This window comes from Zea mays, chromosome 6 (assembly GCF_902167145.1).
Source record: "Zea mays cultivar B73 chromosome 6, Zm-B73-REFERENCE-NAM-5.0, whole genome shotgun sequence".
NCBI classification, from domain to species: domain Eukaryota; kingdom Viridiplantae; phylum Streptophyta; class Magnoliopsida; order Poales; family Poaceae; genus Zea; species Zea mays.
This window is the reverse complement of record NC_050101.1, coordinates 160,172,650-160,195,690: the sequence shown is the minus strand read 5'-3', so window position 1 is coordinate 160,195,690 and position 23,041 is coordinate 160,172,650. Positions and strand designations below refer to the sequence as shown.

General features: G+C 44.5%; 1 long non-coding RNA gene and 1 pseudogene across 1 annotated transcript; both read left to right on the top strand.

Annotated features, from left to right (window-relative positions):
* Nucleotides 1–6,477: 6,477 nt before the first annotated feature.
* LOC103631534 (nuclear ribonuclease Z-like) lies at nucleotides 6,478–9,277 on the top strand (annotated as a pseudogene).
* A 4,832-nt stretch (nucleotides 9,278–14,109) lies between these two features.
* On the top strand, nucleotides 14,110–16,206 carry LOC109940151 (uncharacterized). Its single transcript, XR_002262670.3, has 3 exons — nucleotides 14,110–15,408; nucleotides 15,541–15,660; nucleotides 15,833–16,206. It is a non-coding gene; the product is annotated as an uncharacterized lncRNA (long non-coding RNA).
* The last annotated feature ends 6,835 nt before the right edge of the window (nucleotides 16,207–23,041 follow it).

Genomic DNA, 23,041 nt, shown 5'->3' with positions numbered 1-23,041 from the left:
GCATCAAGTATTTGAATGAATTGAATGGATGAATTTACTTTAAAGACAAATAGGGAGAAACATTATACATCTTGATCAAGGCTTATAAAATTTGCAATAAACAACTTAAGCCTGATATTCTCACAATAAAAAATTTTAGAATGCTTACAACCACACCATAGATTGTTTTGAAGATCTTACTATCCGAGTGGGTGTTGTTGTTCTTGATGTTCTTCTCTTTCATGTGAGTGTCCTCCCTTTGTAGTTGTTTTTTTCCAAACTTATTGAAAATACTCAAGAAATATGTTAATAGCACAAGGGGCTATTTGATGAAAGATGATTTCTTTAGATAGGAAACAAAACAATTCATCATCCATTAGTCACATAGACATGAAGTAAATTTCTTAACATTAGTGCACATCATTAATAAAAAGGAATATGCACTTTTAAACATTTTGATCAATCATAGGAAATTTACTTCTTCATATTGAATTTATTAATCATTATTTAGAAGCAAATCAATATGAGAATATATATAGCAAAGGCATGAAATAGATACTAATGGACTAGTGTATTTATGAGAATGAGATTGAATGCACACTTAGCAAAAATTAAGTCCAATAAAGAATCTATTCTTCACATAGGTAAAATAAGATAATTTAGAGTAAATATCCATTGATGGGAACTATATTTGATTAAGAAGATGAGTTCCCATACCTTTGCTTTTACCTTTCTTCCTGTGGGTGAAGAGTAACCCTAGAGGCTTGTGGCTTGCACTTACTTTCTTGTAGATTTTCATAAGTAAGCTCAAGAGATATGTCATTAGTAACACAAGCACTAGTTTCCATTTGTGTAATCATTTTGATAAGGAATGGAAAATGGATTACTAAAGCATGGAAACTTTATAATATGACTAGGTTATTCCATGATGTATGCTCAATTTTGCTTACAAATCAAGCATAGAAAATTCTTTTAAGATTATGGGAATAAATCTAATTCATAACATGGAGAGCGATAAATATAGAAGAATCATATCCAATAAAACAGGAAGCACAACATCATAAGTCATTGGATTGATTTTTCTTTTTATGTTATATTGCGCACTTTCAAAGAGAAACTTATTCTCTATTAGTGAGACTACATGAGTTACTTAGATAAAAACATTAGTCTCACTATTCTAGTTATAGAGAGAATTTTCCTTTTATAAGTGTCCTAAGGATTTGAATTCCTTACATGACACCTTATTCTTTTAAGAATATGTAATATCTCTATATATCTAGAATCATGGCAATGATAAGATAATTAGTGTAAAACATGCCATGGGGTACTTTCAACAAATTAAAGCATGTAGATTGCCATGGTATAGAAATGATGAATATACAATCTGCCAAATGAGAGGAATTTTTTCAAAGAATGGTGACATAATTTAAAAACATTTGAAGTGCTTTCTTTTTCTATGTGACTACACAAGACACATAAGAAATGATAATTTAATATACTTGCACTTAAAAACATAATTGTTACCATCCTTTGGCTTTCCTCCATGTTGTAGGTCTTGATTTTTCCGCACACGATTAATTCTTTATTTCCTACAACATCAATATCTTCCCCGAGATGATATGAGTTTTTAGATATAATAATTTAAAATAACCTTGGGTCAATCTTGGATATAGATCATTGGAGATTGATAGCTTGAGTTAATTGAATTGACTCTCTCAAGCACCCCAAAGCTTCATACCATCTCCTTTTCCTGCAAAGCTTGTCAAGCATATTTTGGTACCCATCTCTTGATGGGTCCATCAAGGTTAGTCAACAAAGATCTAGGAACCCAAAAGTCCTTTGTGTTATCACTAGGTAAACTAACTACCTTTCTAGCACAAGTTGCAATTTTGGGTTGCCTAGTTATATGAGAATTAATTGACAAGCTAGGAGTGGGGTTGTTGCCAATGAGACAATCCTTGCATTGATGTCCCTTCTTTCGACATATGTAGCAAAGGCGATCTTCAATTCTTGAAGATTTCTTCTTTCCTAGTTTCTTGATTGCTACATGGTTAGTTAATATTTTCTTTTCTAATACTATGCCTTTTGTTTCAAATAGGGACAAGATTTAATTGAGTGTCCCTTCTTTGAGCATTTAAAACAAAGTTTATCATCCTTGTTAATAATCAAGTCATTTTTAATATAGGGACATGACCTAATAGAGTGCCCCTTTTCAAAGCATTCACTACACTTCTTACTTCTCTTAGTGTGACTTGATTATTACCTCGGATGTTACCTTTTATGGAGGCGTGGTTGAGGCTTTTGGAAGAGGTATTGATTTTCTTCTTTTGTTCCTTCCTCTTGACAATCCTCAAGTCCTTGACATTTTCTTCAAGGGATTTAGTGCATGCTACGGTTGTTCCCATCTCAAGCTTCTTCACCATGTGATCACGGTTATCTTGAGAAGGTTGAGCAATGCATTTCCCTTTTAGTTGTGTCAAGCTCATTTTTAGCCTCTCATTTTCTTCTTTGAGCTTTTGATATGTATCATCGTTTGTTCCTGCAAATTCTAGCTCAAAGGAAGATTTGCTTGTTGACGGACAACAAGCATTAGCACATGGTAATGTAGTTTCAATTTGAATACATGTGCATAAGTGAGGTTGTTGGGATTTTAAGTTTTCTATCACAACCTTATGAGCAATATTTAATATGATATGATTATCCATAAGATTTTCATGAGAATATAGAAGCATATCATATTTTTCTTGAAAAACAAGATTTCCATTTTTTAGCTTTTCTATTTGGTCCTTAAGCAAGGCATTCCTATTTACTAATTGAGCGATACAATGTAAAGCGTTATCTTGCTCAATTGAAATAGTTTCACCTTTGGACCAAATCAACATGAGAGCACTTTAGCTCCTCATGTTCTTTAGTCAACTCGTCAAAGTATAGCATTTTCATGGAGATAACATTTTCTAGCCTTTGACAAGCTTCGCTTTGCTCTCTCGCTCTTTCTAGAAGTTTAAGCATGACCGCCTTATCTTCTTGGCTTAGGCGAGCGTAGAGTTGCATGAAGCTTCTTTCTTCCTCCTCATCCTCGTTTGTGCTTCCGCTATCATTTTCATTAGCCACACAACATATGTGGGAATCAAAATGGGAAGAAAAACCTCTTGGAGAGGTGGATTCATCGTTTGGTCTCCATCGGTCATTTTCTTCTTCTTCCTTGCAAGGGTTAGTATCACAAAGACCAAAAGAAGCACAAAATGAACTATCATGTTTGGACTTATTAAATTTAGTTTTAATTCTAGTCCAAATATCATGCGCATCATGAATAGATTCATTATAATTCATTATGAAGGCATGATAATCTTCTTTGCTAAGAGAGTTACTTAAGATGTCATAAGCTAGATAGTTTAAGCGTATACATCTTTGATCTTCCTCGGAAGCATTTTTCCTATCATAACTAGGAGGAATAATACTCTTGTCTAAAATTTGTTCTAATTGTGAATCTACGGTTTTAAAAGCATTTATCACTCTAGTAGACCATGAATCGTAATTAGAACAATCAGAAAGTAATATCTCAAGAGTTACCTCATTGTTTTCCTTCGGAGGTGTCTTCTTGTTCTTTTGGGATCTTTTACGAGCCATCACTTCGAGTTGTTAAGCTCAAGATGAAGTGCCTAGCTCCGATACCAATTGAAAGTCGCCTAGAGGGGGGGGGGGGTGGATAGGCGAAACCTGAAAATTATAATTCTAAATACAAACTAGATCCCTTGGTTAGTGGTTAGAACAAGATTCACAATTATCGGAGTATAAAACTAAGTCCTTTGCTTGCAACGAGTATTGTTTTTCAAAGAGTGCGGAATTTAATCTATAGCAATACTCCTAGAAATGTTAGTGGAGAATAATGCAAGAGGGCTTAGATAAGAAGAAGATAAGCACAAGTTCTTTCTTGCAAGGAGTTGCTTCTCTAAATGAGAATTTAACTTGAAGCAACTCAAAATAATGTTAGCAAAGAGTAGCGCAAGAGAACTTAGAAAGAGAGAACAAACAAATCACAAGCAATAAACACACGAGACACGGGTGATTTGTTTTACCGAGGTTCGGCCCTTGAAGGCCTAGTCCCCATTGAGGAGTCCACTAAGGACGAGTCTCTTTCAACCCTTTCCCTCTCTCAACCGATCCCCAAGATCGGCGAGCTCTTCTTCTTCTCAAGGATCACTTAAGACTCTGCAAGGATCACCACACACTTAGGTGTCTCTTGCTAGCTTTACAAGCCTCCAAAACTTTGGAGGAAGTTCAATGGGAGTCAAAACTCCACGCATAAATGAACGCAAGATGTAGCACACACTTTCTCTCAATGAATCTCACAAGGCACTAGAGCTAAACTCTCACAAGAGGCTTTCTTTTGCTTGCTTTCTCTTTTGTGGCACTTGTGTGGTTTGTAGTGGTCTAAATCTTGTGTATAGGATGTATCAATGAATAGAGGTGGTTGGGAGGGCTTGAGTATGTCAACTATATGACTTGGAATGTTGCTTGAGCTCCCACACTTTGAAGTGGCCGGTTGGGGTGGTATTTATAGCCACCAACCAAAATGTAGCCGTTGGAGAAGGCTGCTGGCGATGGGCGCACCGGACAGTGTCCGGTGCGCCGCCACGTCATCTTGTCGTTAGGCCCTGGAGCTGGTCGACCGTTGGAGGCTTTGTCCTCATGTGGCACCGGACAGTCCGGTGTCACACCGGACAGTCCAGTGCCCCTCTGACCGCTGCTCTGACATCTGAATTCCACTGTTTACTTTGCAGAGTCGACCGTTGCGCGCAGATAGTCGTTGCTCCGCTGGCGCACCGGACAGTCCGGTGGCACACCGGACAGTCCGGTGAATTATAGCGGAGCTGCGCCTGGGAAACCCGAAGCTAAGGAGTTTGAGCTGATTCACCCTGGTGCACCGGACACTGTCCGGGGGCACACCGGACAGTCCGGTGCGCCATACCAGGGCACACTTCGGTTTCCTTTTTGCTCCTTTCTTTTGAACCCTAACTTGTTCTTTTTATTGGTTTGTGTTGAACCTTTGGCACCTGTAGAATTTATATTTTAGAGAAAACTAGTTAGTCCAATTATTTGTGTTGGGCAATTCAACCATCAAAATCAATTAGGAAAAGGTGTAAGCCTATTTCCCTTTCAAGGCTCCGGTGACATCCCTCACAATATTTATCCCTTCTTTCTACTCATTATCTTCTTCAACCTCATTGTCCTCATCGACAGTTGGGGCCACATCAAGGAAGGCAGTGATGACTATATAGATCCTATGGTGGGGTTCGAGGTGCAATCAAGGGTGACAATACGGTCTAGGGGCGAACTCGGTTATGTCATGGGTATTCAAATGAATACCCAAGATTTTAGTCCAAAAAATAAATACATATAATCTATAATATATACATATGTGTAAAAAGTAAAAATCATATGGTATTCACTATTCAGCCATAAATTAGGTGGGCACCATCCAATTCCCGGCAGCCCACCAAAGCCCATACGCGAAGTGGCTAGACGTGTCATTGTGGCGTCGCCCACTCGCCTGATAGTTGCCCGGTGGCCTCGTTGTCTGGCACCCCACACCCGACTGGTTGTCGCTCGCTGGCTCCGCTTCCTGGTAAACCGATGTCACGACGTGATGCTGCTCCACTGGCCACCACAACGCCTCCCCATCAATCGTCGTCCCTCCACGGCTTCGTTAGGCTCCACCATAAGAGGCTAAGAGCCTCTCTACTCTTCTCCCCCTCTCTCTTCTTCAATTCTACTTGATGTTCCATGAACCGCAAGGCAAGACCTCCAATGTGGTCGCAGGGACGGCGGTGATGACATGTCGTCATAACCGTCAATACATTTCACCTCTAAAAGAAGCCATCTTTCCCATCTCTCGCCTTTGATTCATTTGTGTGTGACCGTCATGAGATTTCTAGAATTTAGTTCCAATTTAATTGAATCCAAAGGTTTTGGCAACACCGAGCTGGCTATCTCCGATTATGTTCTTTGTTATCTTATAAATACATGTTGTTATTGTTATGTTTCCCCATAGCAAATATGATTAATTTAATTACTTGTTTACTTTCATAGTTAGACTAGTTGGATCTTTATCATTTAGATATTTATTATTCTTTATATATTTCAAATGTTGGCCCTTATCGCTAGCATCGATAATTTTAATTTTCGATCAATTTTATGCTCATTTAAGATTGAATTTTACTTGATATATATCATGTGTATGCTATAAAATTGTTGTTATATAATATATTACGGTATTATACATACTAAATAGTTAGACTATATATAATATTATATATAGTTCTTTTACCGTTTGGCAAATTCGAATACATGTCCTTTAAATATTGGATCCGCTAGTGATGCGGTTTAAGGCCTCAAGGAGCATGTCCTTCCTCCTCCCTCCGCTTTGATCCAACGTCGACCGATGATTGTGTGGGTGAGGTCATGAGGTGGTGGTTACCTCCTCACTCGGTCACTTCCATGCGGGTATCCAAGGAGCAACAGGGGCACCGATAGACATGAATCCGGATACTTATTTAGATGTTAATTTTTTGGTTTTTTCGGTTGCGAAAAATATAATATATTTGTTATGTAAATTTATATTATTATAGTTAGTGTTGAGCTTATTAAGAGTCATAAGACATAAATCTTCAATAATATCTCTACTAACTATTAAGGGTGACTGCCCCCGCTCCCCCTCCCTGCCGCGGATCCCGCCCCCCGCGATTGCCCTCCCCCCGCCGATCACGCGCACGACCCCCGCCGTCGCGATTCCCTCCCTACGCGCGCGGGAATCGCCCGCACAGCCCACCGCGACCCTTAAGCCCCCCTCCTCTCTCCTCGGCGCCGGAATGGCGAAAAGCTGCGGCGAGTACACTGTGGAGGTTGCGTCCTCCAGCTCCTCTCCTATTCCCGCTTCCGCGTCTCCATCGGCGGTCAAGAAACCTGCGTCATCTTCCCGACGCTGAGCCTCGCCTTCGACTTCGGCCGATGCCCGCAGTGCGCCGTCTCGCAGGAGTTCCTCTTCGTCTCTCACGGGCACCTCGACCACATCGGGGGCCTTCCCATGTATGTGGCCAGCGGGGGCTCTTCAGGCTGCGTTCGCCCACCATCTTCGTCCCGGCGTGCCTCTGGGACCTCGTGGAGCGGCTATTTGAGGTGCACCGCCGCGCCATGGACCAGTCTGAGCTCAACCACAACCTGGTCCCCCTAGAGGTCAGGGAGGAGTACGAGCTCAGGAGGGACCTCAAGGTCAGGGCTTTCAGGACCTATCACGCCATACCCAGCCAGGTGAGATGAATTGGTTCACTTCACTTCTTGGAACTGTGTATGTTGTGAATCCATCTGTTATAATCCTGCAATGGTTGGATGGAGTCTCAATTAAATTGTGTGTATGCAGGGGTATGTGATATACTCGGTGAAGCAGAAGCTTAAGCAGGAGTTCATTGGCCTACCAGGGAGCGAGATCAAGCGGCTCAAGCTATCAGGTGTGGAGGTCTGTCTGGCTTGGTGGCTTTGAAGTTCAAAAATTGAAGCATGGTTTAGTAACTTGTTGAAGGGAGTATGGCCATCCAAGTTTAGAAGTTCATCATGTGTCCCCATTTCAACAAGATGGCCCTACTCCATTACAGCTATATAATCAGCATTTTTAATGAGGCAAAGACGTCTAGCAATTATAATGGTTGACCTTCCCAACATCAGAACATCTAATGCTTCTTGTACAGCCTTCTCAGCTTCAAAATCAAGTCCTCCGGTGACCTCATCAAGCAAAATAATGGATGGATTCGAAAGCACAACACGAGCAATAGAAATTTTGATTTTATGTTCATCAGTGAGTGTTAGACCAGCTCGACCAACCTACAGAATTTCAAAAGGTGAGTACCAGAGATTCAATGCCTAAGCAGTCTAGCCTTGATAAACAATAAGATATATGGTAACCTCCTTTACCTGGGTTTCGTCCCCCTTTTCAAGTGAACTGATGAACCCATGGGCATGGGTTGTTTTTGCTGCCTCTTCTATCTGATCAAAGGTAGCAGATCTTCCATAAGCAATATTTTCCTGAATGCTCAAACTCAATAAGGCTAGTTCTTATGTCACCAGACCAATTTGGCTTCTTAACCATTCTACTTTCAATTTTTTTATGTTTTCCCCATGCAAAAGAACTTCACCTAAAAAATAATAGTAGTCTTTTGAGTGGAAATAGAAGTGGAAAACAAAAGATGCTTCTCAACGCTCTTACCTAATGTTGGGTCATAGAATCTCTCCATCAGAGGAATTACACTGCTTTTCCCGAGCCATTTCTACCAACAAGTGCCACAGTTTTTCTCGTCGGTACAGTGAGGAAGAAACCACTTAATATTGGGATTTCAGGACGAGACAGGTAGCTAAAGTACACATTTCGAAATTCAATATTCCCTTGCACCTGGGGTAAGGTTGTCCCTTCTTGATTGGTGCTGGAAGTTGAACGACTAATCATCTCATATAGTCTATATAAGCAGCAATGCGCCCTTGGTCGAATGAATAGAAGTTGGTAGCTGCTTGATTCAAACCACTACAAATTTTAAAAAAAAACATAGATAAGGATACACATGACAGAACAATTTATATAGAGCAAAACATCTGTGTAATAAAGTCGCTTACAGGCCGCTCAGAATTACAGAGAATAAAGCTACCACAACTTCACCACCATCAGATTTTCCATGATGGATCAGATGTCTTCCAACCCAAAGTTGCAAAGCACAAGAGCATGTCTCAAACATCATTTATTTTGCCATCCCTCAAACATCCTTTATTTTGCTTACAAGTTAACAATACTATTCCTGGTTTGATTCAGGAGGTCTCTGACAATAATTGTGTCTATCCAAACGAGGTGCACCACACTGCTAGGGAGCGAACACAGGTCTGTAGCTTCTGACCCAAATCTTCCTAGAACCAAGACTGTCCGCCGCAATCTCTATGGGCATGCAGAGACTGTTTTCTTCCAGGTTTTTTTCTTGTTCTGTCTCGTCACATTTTCATGTGATATTGTTATGCAATTTGAATGACTTGTTAGACAAATTAAGTAGAATTGTATGCCAAAACTTTTTGTACCTTGTTGATGTTAACGTTGGATATTGCTACCCTTTCTTTTTGGTGTCACCTATCCTAAATGTCGAGGTCTGCATCTCTTTCTATGTTCTTCAAATTATCGTGTAAACTGAAAGGGCTTTGGTTCACATTCAGTATCTTGGACTCTTGGTAAATGAATGTGCTGCTAAAATGGTTGAACCTACAGGGTTGATTGTCTGTGGTAATCTCAGGCAAATCCAATGGAGTCGTGCCCCAGTAAAGAGGTGGAGAACTTGAGGGAGAAGCTGGTTGAAGAAAATTTCTACCTAATCACTGAGGTAAGCGGCAGCCAGATCGTGTCACCTACAGCCTACAGGAGCCAATCGCGTCTAAGCAGCCTCACGAGATCGAAGAGCAACAATATAATAGTGCACTCTTACTCCACATACATGCAGACTCCATTGCATTCCTCTGCTGAATACTTGGGTGCACCTTGATAGTCGACATCCTTTTTCTTAGGTTCTCAGATCCAGACTCACATGTATTCCCACACTAAACTACCGAGTCAACGCCTTACTGCTGGTTTTTATTTTCCCCTCTATTTTTCTAACCAGAAACTATCACTACTTTTTTTCCTTTCAAAGCAGCTAGGTGAACAAGGACGAGTACGTGTACTTCTGCTGAAGCTTGACGACCCCGTCCCTAGAAGAAAACCAGCTATCGTGTTCTTGCACAGCTCTTACAAGTGCAAAGAGTGGCTGCTCCCACTGCTTAAGGTGGGTAAACCAACCTCGCTCTGTCCCAACTCTGCACCACTGTAGACTTTTCAGTTGGTTTTCTCCCTGCTGACATACATGCTTATAAAGAAAATCAAACAATGGTTGGAGCTGGATTTCTTTTTGTGAATTTTTAGGCTTACCTACAGAAATTGATATCGTTGGAGAAGTAACCCCACTATCATACTCTGGTTGTCCGTTGCATGGATGCTTTATTAGATACTGCCCCACATTTTAACTTCTGCCAAAGCCTATTGGCTAACGTGGTAAAAAATTTAAGCTCCTCAGATGATGTAGTAAGGTAAATACTCATTTTGTGTGTCAAAGTCAAGTCCTTGCCTGATCTGAATTTGTTTAAAATAATATAGTTGACCACTTTATAAATAAAACCATCATCCTTGTTTTTTATTGATTAGATACACCATGGTGCTAGGTAGCAGAATAACTTTATTGGTTCATCTTACAGTGGTCTAAATTGCATTTGAGTTTCCTTCTTTCCTTGAACTGGAAAGGATACGGGGCATGAATCATTTATTTGAGCAAATATATCATTATACCCAATAGCACTAATTGTGGTATTTGTTGTTATTCCTTGATAACATTCTCTTAGTAATTAGTAAACCAAGGAGTATTTCATGTGATAATAGTATCCACAATTCTTACCTCGGCTCAGTTTTGTAGTCCATTGGTTCACTGAAGTACTCCACATATACCTAATTATCTTGTAGGAAAATGTGTTGTGAAGCAATAAGATCATTTTTTATAAAAGAAGGAAAACATCGTGGTGAGGCAACAATAGGAGCAGTTAGGTTGATTGCAGATCATGTGAAGCTCAATGATTGCCAGCTTCATCCTGATAGCATTAAGCTATGGTGATTATCGTCTGTCTTATTTGTCATATGTATTTAATAATGTTCATTTTGTACCGTTTTCATGCAGTTTATTTCTAAAAGAAACTGAGCATGAATCAATATCCTATCATTGCTGACTATATAAAGGGATGTTTATCGTAGGTCTTCCTGTCTTTGAGATTTGATGAAGATATTGGAAAAGATGAGATTGAGGAGAAAAAGGTGAAACCAAAGAGGAATAAACATTGGCAAAAATGAGGAGGCTCCAAAGCAATTGCCAGTTAGTAATAAGAAGAAAACCAGACATGAACTGATCTCAAAAGCTAGACAGGAGGTAACATCAGATAAGACATTATTTACTTGAAGGCTGTGTGAGTTTGTATAGTCATTTCCATTGCATTTTTGCAGGTTGATGCAGATATTAGAGCAGTTTCCTTCACTCTTGATCCGAAGGAGAGAAAAGGGATAAAAAAAGAAACAATTTCTGCTCTGTTTGAGACTTACTTTCGCATTCTGAAGCATAGATGACCACTTCTAATTCAAGGTCTGTCTTTGGTTTCTTTTGTTGTATCATAACTAATGATTCCTTTCTAGAATTATTTGGTCTGTCTTTTGTTCTGGATTTGACATATGTTGATTTAATGGCATGAAATTTCACTTCATTCTGGAATGAAGTTACTGTCGGTCATTCTATTGTTAAAAATCCAGGACCAAGGTGAATAATGTTATACACTAAATATTTCCATGGTGATAGTTATTGTCTATTTTTTCATCCCTGTCTTGATATTTGTGCCATTATCAATATATTTTGGATAATCTTAGGGATCATTTTCCTTCAATTAGCTTATCTCTACTAACTATTAAGGAGGTATTGTAGACTGCCCCCGCCGCTACCCAACGCCCCCCGCTACCGCATGCCAGCCCGCGCAAAACGTCCACACGCCCGCATGTCCCCCGCATCCGCCGCGAATCTCGCACGCCCTCAGGCCCGCACACCCGCTGCAGCGAATACCTCCGCTCCCGAACCGCACGCGCAGCCCGCACGCCAGCCCCGCGAAACCCGCCGCTACCGCACGCCTGCAGCCGCCGCGAACCGCCCGCACGCCAGCCTACCACCCATATCCGCACAATTCAGCCTCTTTGTGGTTAATCAAATTCACAACAAATCCACAATAAGAAAAGGTCCATTCTTTTATCTTGCCCTTGTTTTTCAACCTAACACATGTCAAGATATTGATTGGCTTCCATACTTTAGGGGCTGATCACATGTTATAATAGCAAGGAAAAAATTCTTACGTTGCTGCATTACTGCATACAAATCTTTGTTGGCACTTGCTTCATAGTCTCTGATGTTGTTCATATTGATTGATTAGTATCTCTTCTCTACTAACTATTAAGCGCTTAGTGTAGACCGCCCCCGCCCCTCCTCCGCCCGCCCGACCTCCGGAAACCTCGCCTCCGCAAACCACCGCGAGAGATCCCTCCGTGAATCTCGCCGCAGCCGTCGCAACCGCCGCTAACCACCCGCCCCATGTCGCACGCCCAGCTATGGAACCCCGCAGCCGCCCCTGAGCAAACCCCGTCGTGTCCCCGAGCACCCCCGCCGCAAACCGTTCTCCTCGTGAGCACATCGTGGCGGTGAAGAAGGATGTGTTCGGGTGGCCGCTCTGGCTCTCCGAGGCCGCCGGCGAGAGATCCCTCTGTGAATCTCGCCGCAGCCATCGCAACCGCTGCGAACCACCCGCCGCATGCCGCACGCCCAGCCGTGGAACCCCGCAGCCGCCCCTGAGCAAACCCCGCCGCGTCCCCGAGCACCCCCGCCGCAAACCGTTCGCCCCGAGAGCACGTCGCGGCGGTGAAGAAGGATGCGTTCGGGTGGCCGCTTTGGCTGTCCGAGGCCGCCGGCGACGCGCTCTACGGCTGGGCGCCCCGAGAGCACATCGCGGCGGTGAAGAAGGATGCGTTCGGGTGGCCGCTCTGGCTCTCCGAGGCCGCCGGCAACGCGCTCTGCGGCTGGGCGCCCCTCGGTGCCGACGCCTTCCAGAAGCTCGAGAAGGTGAGGGCAATCCTTTCCCGCCGTGCGCCGCTTGTGCTTGCTTCTTGTTGTTGCTTCAATGGTGGTAGCAGTAGTTAATTACAGGAGAAGCTCGGCCTTTTCATGGGAACCGGAGGTTGTTGGGGAAAGATCTCGGCTTGCCTTTCTTTGCACCGATTCGTTCGTTCGTGCTTGTCGTACGCTATCGTCGGTCGCGAAATTCGGCGAGTGATTTGAGCTCTTGCCTTTTCTGGCTGTCGTAATTGAGTTGTTACCGTATCATCATATCACCTACTGTGTCCTACTCGCACGAGAAGAAAAAGAACTCCTTTTATTGCTTTCTCTTAGTCGTAGGCATGAAAGGGAGGAAATAAAGCAGATGATGATCTCAACACATAAACAAGCTTTGAGTTATCTAGAAGTAGGTGTGTCTCTTAAAAAATGCTGAGATGAACTACTCAATTGCTTTTCTTCTGACTTTGAAAATGCCCTCACAGCTCCACTATTTATGGTCATACTTTATATGTTGTCCGTGTCACAACTCACAACAACTCGTAATCCGTAAGGGACGAATGGGAAGTCAACTTACATGCGTTCGTATTGAATTGGAACACCTGTCAATGCTATCTTGCGTGGTATTTTCAAAGAAGCGAGTTGTCGTGGTTTTTTAATTAAAACAGTGGGCAGTGTGCAGCAATGTGACCCTGCCAAACAGATAAACAACAATGGGAGACTAGAAAGCAGCAACATGCAAACACACTATAAGCTGTTATATGACTGCAGTTGGCATAGCCAAAATTGACTAAACTTGTAGGGTAACAAAGATAATTCAAACAAACAGAGCATGAGAAGGAAAAATGAAAGACCGACAAACGCTGCAACCAGCGTACTCCATTGCCGGGTAAGGTTAGCCATCAAGCAGCTGCAGAGAGCAATAGGGCAAAAATATGTATGATTCATTAGACCAATAACACATGGTGTTGTCAAGCTCAATATTCAGTAGAATCAGAAGCTATCCACAAATAAGCCCTGGTGTCCGCTCATGTGTTATTTCTCAGCTAGAGACCAAATTCACTGAGTACAGATTTGCACATACAATTTACTATGAAGAAAATTACAGATCTGCACATACAATTTACTATCAAGGAAAATACATCTGATGACAACCACCAGGTTTCCGCAGTATACATGTCTTGAGTGATCGCATAAATTGAACAGGCCGGAAGGAATTAAGGCAACGAACCAGGAACTGGAGTAAATAGTAATACTGCATTTTGTGCTATTAAGGATGCGTGTTCCATCAGGTGACTTCACATCAAGATCGATTCCAATTTTACTGGTATTACTTGATTTTTTTTACTGTGATGTTAGCTGCTTCTGCTGTGCTGTTTTCAATGTTTAAAATGCATTCATTTCCGTATTTTGATACTGCATTTTGTGCTACTAATTTGTGCCATTCTGATCTGACCTCAAGTTCTAGGAGCAGCTAAGTGAAATAATATTGTTTCTAAATATATCTTTTCTTTTGATGCTGACACATGTTTCCACTGTTTGATGGCCAGCTTATGGTTAAATAGAGGATAAGCTTGTATAATTAGTAACTAGCAGCATACCTGTTAGGGGGCACTTGCCTTCTGGAAAGATAATGTCGCAAGCTATCTCCACTATCTTATACTGCATAGGTACTAGGATATTTGACATTTGCAGAAACGAGTTTTTTTTTCTAGAGTAGTCTTCTAGCTGCATAGGAGTATGTTGACATTGTGCTAACTTAGGCTGATATTTGCTTGCATTGTTCTGTCCATACTGCCTTAATATTGTATATTATGGCTGCATAATGGTATTTTCGGATTGACTCATTGATGCATAATGGTATTATCGTAAATCATACTGCCTTAATACAGAGGATTGGCATAATGATATTTGCTTGTGGGATATGCTTGTAGCCAGTCCGTTCTGATGATTCCAATAGGCTCTTTCTTAGGGTTGGATCTCCTCATGGTTTTCTTTTAATTAAATAAGTATGTGGTGCAGACACTAATTTATATGAATATAACCTATCCATCATTGCTTCACTTCAAGTCTGGCACTGCCATGTCTCTGTATGCTTGATAGTCTGTCTAAACCTTGGAGTAGCAGATTGACATGGGTTGTTGTATCGATGATGCTTAAGTATGGGTAAGCTAAATAGGGATGCAAGTAGCAGATTATGCTAGATTCTTGCACAGGGAAAATTATGTAGTATTGTGGGGGTAACAAGTAGGTTCCTTTTTAAAGGTACACGTGAGCATGCCTATACTATGCCAGATGCTTGATCAGTTCAAAAACATTTGTGTGTGGGGGAGCTGTTTTATTCTTGTTTATTTATCAGTTCAAACAGATTGTCATGAACATGCTTGATTTCCTTCGTTTGACAGAGAAACCAATAGTATATAAAATCATGGGCAGAGGTCCCCAAACCATGGTGTACTATAGTGGGCCTTTGTACTCTGTATCTAATCATCTAACCTTAGATGCAGACATTAGTTTATGTGTTGATACCGTCATACGCCGTTGTTTCATAACAACGCCCATCGGACAGATAGAGAGTGACGACGACACTAGCTCACATATGAAGTGCAAAGGTTTTCTTCCTTCTTGCATGTTGGTGTAAAGAGCAGGTAAACCTGCTTGCGCGATGGTACAAGCAGCAGCAACAGAGGTATAGGGAAATTTATGCGTTCGTGTACTTTCTGTTAATGGAATTCTTTTCGATATACCATGTTATTTTTCTTGTAAATAATCAATTGACCATTTTTCATACAATTGCTAAATGAAATAGTTTTTGCCATAGCTTTTTTCAAAATTCTTCGAAGAGGCCGCCACTAAATGGCTCCATGAATAAATGGGTGTGAAGTCTTGGATTCTTGGTTTGCTCACAGGGATTGTATTCTCCTACTAGCCACATGATCAGGTGTTTTTCTGTAATGCTCCTCTTTATCTTCTGTAATTTATTATTTATTCCATGTGGACGGTAGTTTCATCCTCCTTTTTCACATGGATAACTTTCCTGGCAGGAAAGTCCCTCTGTTTTAGATCCCCCAAGGGTTCTCTTTGATTCCTAATCAATTGTCTGCCATTTGTAGGCTGTGGAGTACGGAGTTCACAAAATCTAGGAGATGAACAACCTTGGGGTAACCCTCTCACTATCTCATGCCAGCAGCCGCACCCACGCCCTGTTCCGTCTCGCACGCTCTCGCCAACTTGTGGTTGTCCATCTGCCGCCAAGCACCCGGCCCCAGCAGTCGCACTGTCAGTGTTTTTTCTTTTACAACAAGCTTCTGTTCTGAAATTATATTGTCTATGATTTGTAACTTGCTTGGTGGTATCAACAAGCTTTTGTCTGGTCCTTGATCGGGTAGGCGGTCGTGTTGTGCATGGCGGACTTGAGACAGTTGATGGTTTGTCCGAAGCATTGGAAATCTGAGAGTGAGCTCCCTTGTATGATTGCTTTGGCTAATTTGGTTTTGATATGCCCGCAACTGTAGGTGCTGTTATGCTCTTGTTTATTTATTGTGTTTTCTGTTATAGTTATAGAGTTTGATACTAGATCATTTAGTTCAGTGTAGTCCCTGATGAGCTAAGGGCGTCTTCCTTCCATATTTACTTCTTATTTCAACCAAACCAAGATGTTAGGTTTTAGGCCCAGAACCATGCATATGACTGATTGTAAGCTGTAGGCACAGATGCCAATGTGTGTTTTTTCGTTTTCAACTTTTAATGACTACATCTCTGCTGAGGGTGGCCGGTGATGAGCAACCTGTCTCTTTATTTATAACAAACTCATACCAAGAATGACATGTGTGTTTGCTTCTATATTTGTTGATCTACTATATTTGCTTCTATATTCGGAGTTCAATATAACAATTTAGTAATATAAGTCTCGGGATATATTTTAGTTGATCTACTATATTTGTTGTCTGATTGGAATCCTAATACTTTTGTTAAGTTATTTTCGTTGACCTAATACTTTCAAGTAACTGCAGATTGCTTCTGTGAAAATTATATGGAACAAGCAGACTGGGCACTCAGAAGTAGGGATGGATCCGGATATTTATTCGGATGTCAAATTTTTGGTCTTCTTTCTTCGATTGTGATCAAATAACATATAGAATTTTTTATGTAAATTTATATTCTTGTTTTTAGCATTTAGGCTCTTAATCTTCACAAAAAATAAACATTAAATTCATTCTATATATTTAAATAATTGATATAAAATTCGGATGTCTATCCGAATACGGATTCGGATGTTTTTTTCACCTTTTTTGTTGTAGGGAGAAAATAATGTACATAAAAAATAATACAAAAAATTATTTAAATACTTCATAATATACTTAATACCACAGCAAAAAATTAGCTTTAAATTCTATGTATATCTATGCTAAAATATTAGATTTGTGATACGAGTCGGATGTTTTAGGAACATCCCTACTCAGAAGGCTATGGTTTTATTGAGTTTTCCTCTCGAGCTGCTGCAGAACATACTCTATGAACTTCAATGGGCAGATGATGCCGAATGTTGAGATGACTTTTAAGCTGAACTGAGCTTCTGCTAGCACTGGTGATAAGCGTGGAGATAGTGGTTCTGATCACACAATATTTGTTGGTGATTTGGCTCATGGTGTTACTGACTCCATGTTGGAAGATGTGTTCAGGGCTAAGTACCCTTCAGTTAGAGGAGCTAATGTTGTTGTTGATAGGATGACTGGATGGCCCAAAGGATATGGTTTGGTGCGTTTTGGAGATCTGAATAATGCATTGTGAAGATATACATTTGTGCTTATTTGATCTGAAAAGGGGACAACTTTTAGATATAGCATAATAGGATATGAAGATGAAAGATCTGTACTTAGGAATTTGTTCATGAATGCTTTGTTTGATCTTTCACTTTGTATGTTGGCACCTCAGTGTATTAAGTGTTAATGTTACAGTTATTCTTGGATCAACATCATTCGAGTATTTGACTATTGCTTGTCACGTGCACCTGTTATTCTTGCATCACTATTTTGAACCAATTTTTAAGCTACCGTAGCAACGCACGGGCACACACCTAGTACTTAACAATATGACTGAAGATTAGCACCAAATTTTATAAATGTATATGTTAAAATATTAGATTTATCATATAATTCGGATGTTTTAGGAAGGCACCGACAAGCAAGGAGCAAAGGATATTTAGAACGGGCTTAACGGGCAACGACAAGCATATCAGTTGGCCCCCGACGATCAATGGCTTGCATTTTCTTTGTCGTCTTTCTTATTTTTTGAGAGGTGGGCATTGAACGTGTCTGGCATCTCTAGTTAATAGAGAGCGTAGGCTACGGGGGTTAGGGATGTTGTAGCATCATCAAGTCATTTAGAGGGTCCTCAAATATCATATATAGATGAATGAATAACATATTGAGATTGCCTGAGCAGGCAAAAATGGGAGTACCAATAGATAAGATAAAAATATATACTGTCGGAGAGGAAATTCTCCGGTCGGGTGGCGGAACGTACCCGCCCTAAATACTAAAATGAGGAGGGGCCTAAGTGTTTTGCCTGCTAGATATAATCAGGAAGAACACAAGAACACACAAGGGTTTAGAGTGGTTCGGGCCGCCCGAGCGTAATACCCTACTCCACTATGTGATGTATTGAGCTTGAGAGCTTGTATGAACTTGTGAGTCTGAGAGTCTAAGTGAGCTTGAGCCTAAGTTGCGTCTGCCTTGTAACGCCGTGTGCCCTCCCTTTTATAGCTCAAGGGGGGCACATACAAGGGTGCTGGGCCCCGACATGTGGGCCCAGGGGCAAAACAGAGGGAATATATATAGAAGTATCCAATGCCAGTGTCGCCCAGAAGATCTCTGAGCGCCATAATGTCCGTAGTCCATATAGTATTAATATCTTGCGGCTGCTTCCTCGGTAACGCGTGAGCCATGATGAGCATAGTGTATGCCGCAACGCGGACGTATTACCTGCCAACGGAATGGACAGGCACGTCGCCTGCAAAATAGCCTGGTCGTTGCCCGTCAGCGGAGTGGACATGGCACATTAAATGCTGAGGCGACACATTGCCTGCCTGTGGGATGGACAGGGTGCATTAAATGCTGAGGCGGCACATCGCCTGCCAGTGGAATAGACAGGCGGCGCGCCTCATCGGCAATAAATGCAGCGACCACGCGGCCCAGAGGCCTTACGTCAGGCTCCGTCCGCTGGCTTACGTCACAGGCAGTCGGCCACGTGGCAGCATCGGGTCTCTGCCTGAGCGGGGAGCAGGAGCGTACTCGGTATGGTCCGGACACGTGTCGGCTCCGGACCCCCGCCTGGCCTTGATTAAAGCCTAGGTATTTTTTGCCCCAGAATCCCGGGACCCTGCTGAGAGTTGCCCGGACCCCCACAAAGAGGTCCGGGACCCGTCCCGGGGGTCCGGTTTGTACCCGCGGAGGTCCTGGACCTTGCCCGGAGGTCCGGTCCGTATATGCAGGGGTCCGACACTTTCCCATGGGGGTCCGAACCCACTGTTGATATCCTAGAGTATATCGTCTTCTCTGGCCACGTGGCGACCCGGGAGCCGTCCACGTGGTGGGGTCGGGCGCTGTTTACCACGCGACTAAATATAGCCACATGGGCACCGTGCCTTCACACTGTAGTAAGGGGTACCCCTGTTTCAGGGTACCGAAAGTGGCCCCCGGGCCCACCTCAGGGGAGTATACGAGCCTGCAGGTGGGGCCAAAGCCTGGTTGGCGATTGGTGCGCCGTCTCCGTGCGCTCGCTGACGTAATCACTGTCAGTCCGCCTTCGGTCACGCCAACTGCCACGTTTGTCCCCGCGGCTGACTGACCCGCGGCCCCCACGCATGATGGTTTCGCTGAGCCACACACGTGGTGCCTCGATACCGCTGCACTGGTTTGAAAAATTACCTTCTCTGTCTTCTGTGGCGGCCCCGAGGAGGCGCGATACTGGCGCGAGTGGCGGCTCGCTCTTCTTGTACTCAGAAACTGACATCTGAGGAGTATGACTCGTGGGCTCGGGCCCCCGTGTCAGAGACTGGACCGTTGTTTTCGGCGGAGATGGAGAGGCGCACTACCGTGGAGGGCGGTTTGCTCTTCGCGTGGCAGTTCGCCTTCCCAGCGCTCGGAGACCAGCACACTAGCTGTATGACTTGTGGACCCGGGCCCCCTGTGTCATAGGCTGGACTGCTTTGGTGCGCGTCGGGCGAGATTTCCTGCGGCGTCTCGGGGCGTGAGCGGGGGAGTCTTCCTTGAAAAGGGATTCTCCTTGCGTGTAGTAGTTACGCTTTCGTATTTTCTCCAACTGTTGCACCCTTTCGCCTTCGAGTTCTCCGCGCCCCTTTGCATCCGCACACTTCTGCTTTCTGCCGCCGTAGTCGCCATGGCTTCGCTAGTCCATCCCGAGCGCTTCTAGTCCGAGGTGGCACTCAACCTGGTGCGCAACCTGCTCGGTTGGAGCGCGCCGGCGCCACTCCCCTCGGTGACCTCGCCGCTGGGGAGTTCATGCTCTTCATCTCCTACCTCTCCTGCGGGTTGGCGCTGCCGATCTCGCCCTTCTTCTTGCTGCTGTTGGAGGAGTTCGAGCTCCAGCTTCAGCACCTCACCCCCCATTCCATCCTCCAGGCGGCCATCTTTGCCCTTCTCTGCGAGATGTTCGTGGGGGTGGCCCCTGCACTTCCCTCTTCCGCCATTTCTTCGTGCTGGTCAAATCTAGGAAGTCTAGGGACCATCTTGGTGCATATTATTTTCAGACGAGGCTGGATTTGGCCGTGTCCTACATCTCCACCCTCGGCAGCGCAAGGTGGGAGAACTGGCGCGCCGACTAGGTGATCGTCAGCGCCGATGCCAATGACCGCCTCGTCCTGCCGAGCAACGGGCCAACCCTCGACCGTAAGCTCTGGAGGACCCAGCCATCGCTATCGCCAGAGCTCGTGCTGGACAGGATCGAGACCTTGGCGACCGGTGGTCTCACCTATATGCATGTGGTCGGAGACTTCTTGAAGCGCCGGATCACGCCGCTGCAGGAGAGGCCACGCCAGAGCTGCTAGTTCACCGGCCCAAACGATATCTGCCGGATCCAGCGCGGGCCGGGAACCGATCTAACCTGGGAGGGGCTTGAAGTCCTGGTGAAGGGGATTATTGGTGAGTCATTTATCCCCGAATCCCTGATACTTCCCAGAACATCCCGACACTCTGTGATGACCCCGCGTTGCGAACGGTGATGCTGGCCTCGCTGCCAACCCTTGATGAGAGCGGCGCGGCGTTTCATCAGACCGGCGGTCGGGACCCCCACTGTGGGATTCGAATCCTCGGTGCGTTGGCTGGAGGCCCCCTGCCTGCCGGCGTGGCTCCCAGTGCCACCACCGGAGGTTCCAGCGGCTCCGCCGCGGCTCCCCGCCCCTTGGATAAGGGCAAAGGGGCCGCAAGCAGCTCCTCCGCTCGAGGCGGCGCCGGGGTGTCGGAGGAGGAGAGGCGGCGCCGGCTGCGCTGCGCCGACGGGTCGTTTGTTTTGGACACCCCAGTGGGACCGAGGAGGTCGGCTCCCAAAAGCATCAGAGGGCCGCTGGCGGGGCCGAAGAGACTGGCTCGCAGGCCTAGGGCGCGTAGGGGCACGTCAGCCCTCCGCCACCACAACCACCACCACTGTCGGGTTCGCCGCCGCCACCAACACCCGGGGGTGATCTCCCCTAGGGGCGCCAGCAGCAGCAACAACAACAGCAGCACCACCACCACCAGCAGCAAAAGCAGCGGTTGCCCCGCTTCCAAGGCCGTTAGAAGGTCTAGGGCCCCAAGTGAGTGAATCCCCTTTCCTTTTGATTAGTCTTTTTATCATGTTGGCGGGTCTTAACCCATCCACTGTTTGTCAGGGCTTCCTCCTCCTCTGCCTCCCCCGCCTCCAGCTGTTACCGCCGAGACAGTGCCACCGGGCCCCCAGGCTCTAGCTAGGGGTCCAGTAGCAGCGGCGCCTACGCCAAGCGGTGCCGCAGCGGCAGAGAAGGTCCCCACTGCTTCGACGGCTACCACAGCCTCAACGACGATGACGCCATCGAGTACACCGTCGGCAGCGGCAGAGGAGGCCCCAGCTGCGCCTGCCCCCGCCATCGAGGTCAACATGGGGGGCACGTCTAGCTCCATCCCGCCTAGAGATGGCAACGGGTATAAACCCGCCGGGTTTTGCTATCCCAAACCCGTACCCGTGAAAAATATTTACGCCCATTAAAAAACCCGTACCCATGACGGGTTTGAAATTTTGCCCAAACCCGTACCCATCGGGTTTGCGGGTACCCACGGGTTACCCGCGGGTTTTTATCTCTAATATGCTTATTCTTTTTATAGTCAATAAGTATCGTAATGATTAATGAGATCATGGTCCAAAATTTATGTAATGAACAACGAGTTCATGATTTGGTATAAAAAATATTAGTACAGAGAATTAAATACAAATAATAAGTTATATAATCAAGTTACCTTGCACTAAATTATACATCCACCACATATATAACGCTAGTAATAACTATAATAGCAAGCAAGCAACACTATCACCAACTACTTATACATTCACTATTTGATAAAAATTAGGAAGTAAAATAGGTAGATAACAAGTTTGTTGTTTATTTATAAAATAAAATGATAATATGCATTAGGTTTGGTCGGGTTTAAAAAACCCACGGGTTCACGGGTTTGGGTACTATAGGAACAAACCCGTACCCATGAACCCGCCGGGTATACATTTATGCCCATTAACAAACCCATGGGTATGAAAATTGACCCAAACCCGTACCCTAATGGGGTAAAAACCCATCGGGTTTCGGGTTTCGGGTACCCGTTGCCATCTCTAATCCCGCCGCCCACTCCGGAGGAGACGGAGGTGATTTTTGGGCGGCGGCTCCGGTCCGACGCCGAGCCAGAAGCGGCGCCGGTTCCCCTCCCCCGAGTGCTGTCTCGCGCCCATCGGGCCCTCCAAGAGACTGAGGCGGCAATCCTGTGGGAGTGGGAGGCGCTCGAGGCTAAACACCAGCGCCTCAGTGACTGGCGTACCCAGCTGGAGGACGGTAGCGTCCCGCCAGTTCGCCTTCGAACGGTCTGAGCTTGAGCGAGACCGCAAGGACTACAAGAAAGACCTCCAGAAGGTGTTCGCCCGAGAGCTAGAGGTGGCCCGGAAGGAGAAGAAGGTGACCAAGAAGGAGGAACACTTGGACCAGAGGGAGGAGGTCATCACAGAGCTCCAGGCGAAGCTAGATGCCTTCAACAAGATGCTGGAGGAGGAGCGGGTCCAGCAGCCCGCGACTGTGGAGACCCTGC